This window comes from Chaetura pelagica, unplaced genomic scaffold, assembly GCF_000747805.2.
Source record: "Chaetura pelagica isolate M959 unplaced genomic scaffold, ChaPel_1.0 scaffold294, whole genome shotgun sequence".
In the NCBI taxonomy this organism is placed as follows: Eukaryota; Metazoa; Chordata; class Aves; order Apodiformes; family Apodidae; genus Chaetura; species Chaetura pelagica.
Genome location: NW_009953068.1, coordinates 1,111,560 through 1,118,041, shown reverse-complemented (window position 1 = coordinate 1,118,041; position 6,482 = coordinate 1,111,560). Strand labels below are relative to the sequence as shown.

Below are 6,482 nucleotides of genomic sequence, written 5' to 3'. Positions count from 1 at the left end.
GACGAGCCCGGCCGGCTCGGCGCTGCCTCCCTGCTCTCCCTGCTCACCCTGAACAACAGACAGTGGCGTTAGTTTCAGCTGTGACATTCCCAGTGACCTTAACCGCGTGCAGGAAGGGCCAGGCTAAGCAGCACGAAGCCGGTGCTGCCGTGGCAGTCTCTGAATGATGTCCCACTGCTGCATCGAGCAATGCCCAAAGATTTTAGCTTAAATAACTCTGAAGTCAGCCAGCCCGGCTAAACCCGGCTGTGATGTCACCGACTTCAGCTCTGCCAAACCAACATATTCTTCCAAAAGTGCTTTTCTTCCCCCCCCCCCGACAGATGATAGCACAGTGGAGGGTTTATTTCATTTCTGTCAAAGCCAACGATTTACTAAAGTGTTATTAAACCGGGCTCACAAAAGAAGTAATAACAACCACCACAACACTCTGGCATGTCCCTCTGCCATGGGCAGGGCAGCACACAGGGGCCTGCAGCTGGGACCAGCCCGTGGTGCCAGCCCTCTGGGAGATGCTGCCCTGGAGGAGCCTTGCTGATATTCCTGATCTAACTCCCACTCCTCCCCGTGGAGCAGCAGGAGCTGCTCTGGGACAGCTGCAGTGACACCATTCCCATCCCAGCTGAGCAGGGTGGGGATGGGGTGGCAGCATGGCAGGAGCAGGGGGTGGTCCTGCCTTCCCCCAACTCCTGCCTGTCCCTCACCAAAGTGTGCAGTGGCACCGGGCACCCACTCTGCCTGGACAGGAGCTTGGGAGCAACTCCTTGGGCATGGCAGGATGTTTGGCTGCCAAAGTCCCTCCAGATGCCGACACACGCCGAAGGGCTTCTTGGCACCAAGCCTGTCACCTCCATGTGCACCTGATGCACAGAGATGGGGAGAGGCTGCCACCAGTGTCTCTGGGGACACTAAGTCCACCGATGTGACACTTCACATCTCCCCCAAGAACCTGTGTTAGCTTGAAAGGCTGAAAAGTAGCATTTTCTGCCTGCCAGGAATTCTCCCAGTGCCCGGGAGGTGCTGAGTTCCCGCACCTGCGGGTGCTGCGTCCCGACAAAGGCTGCGGCAGTGCCGGGGGATTATCCCTGCCCACCAACCCCCGGCATCGCTGAGCCATTGCAGACCTGGAATTCGCCTTCCCAGGAAGGCTGCCAGGGTGTGACTTTATCTGAGACAGAGAGGAGAAGGGGAAGAGAGAGGGAAAGGCAGAGGAAAGCAGCAGAACCTAAATATAAACGCATCTCTGGAGGCCGGTAGGTGCGGGAGCAGTAGGCAAGTTTTGCATCACCGGTAATGAAGCATCCTGCCCCGGGAATGCTGGGGTTGCCATGGGAACGGGGTGAGAGCAGATAATCCTGGCCACCCATTCTGACCAGGCTCTGCTGACCCGTGAAATAATTTACATGCTGAGATGTGTTGGAGACAAACCCCATGGCTGGAAAACACCAGTGATGGCAGCAGCAATGGGGCAATGGAGCAACCTCAACTCCCTGGCACAGCCCAGGGCATGGAGATGACCTCCTGGGCCTGGCACTCACTGCCAGGCCACGTGCCCACAGCTCATTAAATGGGCCCAAACCATTTGATTATCCAATGCAAAATGAAGCAACCAGAGATTAAATCTCCCTGGAATGCAGCAACTTCCAGGGCTGCCCTGTGCTGCTGCACCCGACGTTGCTGAAGCCTCACAGCTGATGAATAGTTTAAGGCATTTCGATAATGCTGGTTTTTAGGAGACTAAATTGCATCTTACTTAAATAGCTGGTGTAATTCTTCCATGAGAATTTGTACAGAAATTGCTCCAATCACTCTCTACATCTCCAAATAATATTGCAAACCAACTGCTGCACGACTGCCTTTCATAAATTAAACAGCCAGCTTCAATATTTTCCTTGGGTTTTTAAGACTGAGATAAAAGTGAGCTGGAGAGGTAAGAAACCCTAATGGACTGTGAACATGGGTGGTTTACACGCCACTATTTATTGTCCTGTTCAGCATGACAGGCAATTGCTATTTTTACTAAAATCTTTAGAGTCTGAAATGGAGTGAGAGTGAGCATCCCTGCAGCCACAGGGCTGTTCCTCCTGCTCCTGTGGCTACAGCCACTGTGGCTCCACAGCCCCTGGGTTCCAAGCAGACACCTGCCCTGGTTTTCAGCATCCCAGGGACCACCTCACCTACCCTTGTCTCTCCCAACAGTTGCTATTTGCTGCATTCATTACACAAAACCCAGGGGAAAGGGCTGTTTTCCCCCAGGAAGCCAGGTCTCTTGGCCACAGCTCATCCCATGGTCAGGGTGTCTGAGGTTGGTGCCAGGCTCACACTGAGCAGCCACAGCTGCCTGGTGAGGGCACGTGGGGCCTGATTGGATTTTAAATGAAAATGCAAATACTCCTTGGGGTTTACACTAGTAGCAAAAAGGCACCACACGGTGGGGAAACACTGCAGGGATTTCTCTGCTTTTGATGATTTTCCTCTTGCTTTCCAGCATGTAAAATGCTCAGGTCCTTCCAGCAAAATTCATCATCACTTGCTCTCCTAGGAAGCCAGAACCTGCTTCGTTCACCTCCAGAGACCCTTGGAGCTGCCACCTGCACCAGCCACCACTAAGCAACGTGGTTTTCCAATCAAACAGGTTTCTCCAATCAAACAGGTTTCTGATGGCTGGGATAATAAAACAGCTTCAGAAACAAGCCCAGAGACTGGTGCCAGCACTGCCACATCCCTTCTGGCCTCCCATCACACGTCAGGCCACACACCACTGCATCAGCACCTCATCATTTGCTCCTTTAACCCTAACCCGACTATGACCAAAAAACCCACCCCAAAATCATGGCCCATCTCCTCACAAGGCAGGGGACACATGTGAGGTGGTCCCATCCCCCCTTGCAGCCTCTGCTGCTCACCCATCAATCCCAGGCTAAGGGCTGGGCTGGTTTTCCCCATCCAAAGCCCAGTGCAGAGCTCAGAAGGATCTGCAAGCCAAGCAGAGCTCTGCAATGTGCCATTTGCACCAAAGCAAATGACATACAACAATAATTAGCGAAGATTACATAGCAATTAACATGATTATAATTATGCTAGTTGAAATAATTTATACAATAAAATCCTCACATGCACTGCAACACATGGCTGGGGAGGAAAGTGGGGCTGGGATGCTTTTCCTGGTAGCTCCCAAATAAAGCCAAGACAACTCCTGCTCAGGGAGAGACAAGAGACTGGCCTAATTTCTGCCGGAAGAGGATTTTCTTGTCATGCTGTCATCTACAGAAGAGCTCCAAGTTTCCCATATAACGATTTGCTTTTGACACCATAATGTTTAAAAATAAATGTGTCTGATCCCCACCAGCCTTGAGACCCAAGCTCTGGCTTTTGTGAGCTGAAGCAGAAGGGGAAGGGATGCTGGGGGGTGGCAGGGAATGCCAGGGTGATGCCAGGGCTTCAGGTGCTGCAGAAGCCAAGAGGCAGGACCCCATATTGCAGACCCCTTCCTCTCTGCACCCCAGGATCAGACCCTCAGTCACAATGCAACCCCAACCTGCCTAACCAGGGGCAGAAGGAAGTTTTGAATCGTCTTCCTAAGAAAAAATATCCTGGTGGTTTATTCCAGCCCTGCAATGTGCTGTAGTCATTGAGGCTTAGCCTGCTGGCCAACATTTTGTACAAGCATTTAAATAGTAGGGAATTAAAGAAAATATTAACCAAATCTGTGATTCCTGTGCACTTGCTCTGACAATAACAGCTTCTCTGCTTTCCTCTGGCTTTCGGCAGCTGTTTGTTCAGGAAATATTCCACATGTAGTGCTGAGAAGTGAATGCTTGGAAGATTCATTTTTCATTACTGGCTGCTTGTGTAAGACAAAGGAATCTTAATAAGGAAGAGCTCATTTCACTGATCTCATTTTTATTACCTTACTAGTCTCTTTGTCTGTTTGTTTGCATTTCATACAGAAGCCTCTCTAATATTTTCACCTTGGATTAGCTGAAGCTCAGCACAGCCACGACACCAGGATCTGCAGTTTGCTGTTTCGTGGCCCCCAGGATGGAGGAGATTGTCACACTCTTTCCAGGTCGAGGTACAAACTTGCACCCCAGGATCAGACCCTCAGTCACAATGCAACCCCAACCTGCCTAACCAGGGGCAGAAGGAAGTTTTGAATCGTCTTCCTAAGAAAAAATATCCTGGTGGTTTATTCCAGCCCTGCAATGTGCTGTAGTCATTGAGGCTTAGCCTGCTGGCCAACATTTTGTACAAGCATTTAAATAGTAGGGAATTAAAGAAAATATTAACCAAATCTGTGATTCCTGTGCACTTGCTCTGACAATAACAGCTTCTCTGCTTTCCTCTGGCTTTCGGCAGCTGTTTGTTCAGGAAATATTCCACATGTAGTGCTGAGAAGTGAATGCTTGGAAGATTCATTTTTCATTACTGGCTGCTTGTGTAAGACAAAGGAATCTTAATAAGGAAGAGCTCATTTCACTGATCTCATTTTTATTACCTTACTAGTCTCTTTGTCTGTTTGTTTGCATTTCATACAGAAGCCTCTCTAATATTTTCACCTTGGATTAGCTGAAGCTCAGCACAGCCACAACACCAGGATCTGCAGTTTGCTGTTTCGTGGCCCCCAGGATGGAGGAGATTGTCACCCTCTTTCCAGGTCGAGGTACAAACTGCCTCTCACAATGTCCACAGTCAGTCCAGTAAGTTATTCTTACTAATCCCCAAGCCTACATACCTGCTCTTTTATTATTAACCCAGGGTATTTCAGCTCAGAAATATGATATTAGCCTTAACTTCTGATTTGCTGCCGTTCGTTTGCAGAGCTGGGTCATTTGGACCACAGACCCCCAGGCAGTGCTGAGGTGTTACTGCCCTGCTGGTGCTGGGGTGGGGCACGGGGTCATAGTGAGCTCAGCCAGCTGCTCTCAGGGCTCCCACCCATCACCCCATGATGAAATGGTAACCCACAGTCCCTATGAAACCCTGCCTGCCCAAGGCCCCTAGGGATGGACCTGCACATGAACAGGGAGCAGGCGGATGACATAGAGAACAGTTGCTGAGCACTAGCCCAGCCCCTGTCCTGATTCTGGGGGGAGTTGGAGGAAAAGCCAGCCCTGGGACTCCACAGTCCAGCTGCCTCCCCTATGGATCTCCCAGTGAGACCAGAGACCCTCCTCTGACCCCCCCACCTTCCTCCAGAGACACAGCCACCAGCCTCAGATTTACAGGACTTCTCCAAACTCGACCCACAAAACCGTTTCACACATGAAATGCAAAGAACCATTTTCTCTGTAGCTCTGTGGTGCTGGAGGGTAAAACAGGGGGCTGTCTCTGGGTGCTGGAGGGTAAAACAGGGGGCTGTCTCTGGGTGCTGGAGGGTAAAACAGGGGCTTGTCTCTGGGTCCCTCCAGCAGGCAGCCAGATGAGCTGGCCCTGATCTGAGGAGCACCCACTCAGCCCCAGGCAGCACCCCAGGGTGGCTCATGGGAGCCCAGCCAAGGCAGTCTGGCCATGGGAATGCTTGGGCCACTCTCCAACTCCCACACAGCCCATCAGCATCACCATCCAAAATTACCATATTTTATACCCAAGCTATAGAACCACACAGTGTTCCTGCAGCAGCGCAGGGTGAGCATATGGCACACACGTCCTCAAACAGGCTGCCTCGCCTCTTTAAATTATCTCTAGAGAGTGTATCAAGGGATATTACACTGCTTGAAGCATGTTTTTGATGTAGCCACTTTCATCTAGTGTTTCACTGATCCTGGCGTGGCAGTGACTACCTTCCTGGATTTGATGTTTTGGTCTTAAAATGCCACGGGTCCCCCCAGCTCCTTGCTGTGCATCCTAAAGGAGCCCAGCCAAAGTGCCCCCCCCCCCTCCAGGATCCTGCAGCACTGCTCTCCATGAGGCGCTTCCCCGTCCCCAACAGCTGGGTCTGTCTCTGCCAGAGGTGGTCATGCCTGGGACAGGCTGGGGTCCCTTCCCTGCAGCCCTGGGTGCTGCTGCTGTCGATGGACCAGCCCGAGAGGCTCCCAGCCACGCTGGTCCCTGTCGGGGAGGAGCCACCCACAGGTAACCCCAGCCAGGACCTGATGCTCTCTGTGGGCTCCAGGCTGAGCGTGGAGCTGGCATCCCTGTGGGGAGAGATGAGCCCTCGTTAGGTCTGTGAGCACAGGCAGGAGGGGCAGGGCATTGGGAAGGGGTCCTGCTGGCAACGGCAGCTTCAGCTGGTGGGGTCTGCCCTGGCTGCTCCAGGGCAGCAGCACAGAGCAGCTCAAACAAGGTGACCTGATCCTCGTGCCAGTGCTGGTGCCAGAGCCCTTTCCCCCAGGCTTTTATAAGTGTGCTGTAGACAGTGGGCAGGGAAACCTTCCTGCTGCCTGCAGTGTCCCAGGACCTGGGCTGCAGTGACAGAGCCATTGAGACCCCAGGGACCCCCTCAGCCTCTCCCAGGGCCAGAGCCACCCCCACCCCTCCAC

The 6,482-nt window shown here is 52.2% G+C and overlaps 1 protein-coding gene across 1 annotated transcript in view; it reads right to left on the bottom strand.

The window, feature by feature from the left end:
• MYO18B (myosin XVIIIB) overlaps positions 1 to 6,482 on the bottom strand; it is a 73,143-nt gene that overhangs the window by 1,069 nt on the left and 65,592 nt on the right. The window lies entirely within an intron of this gene.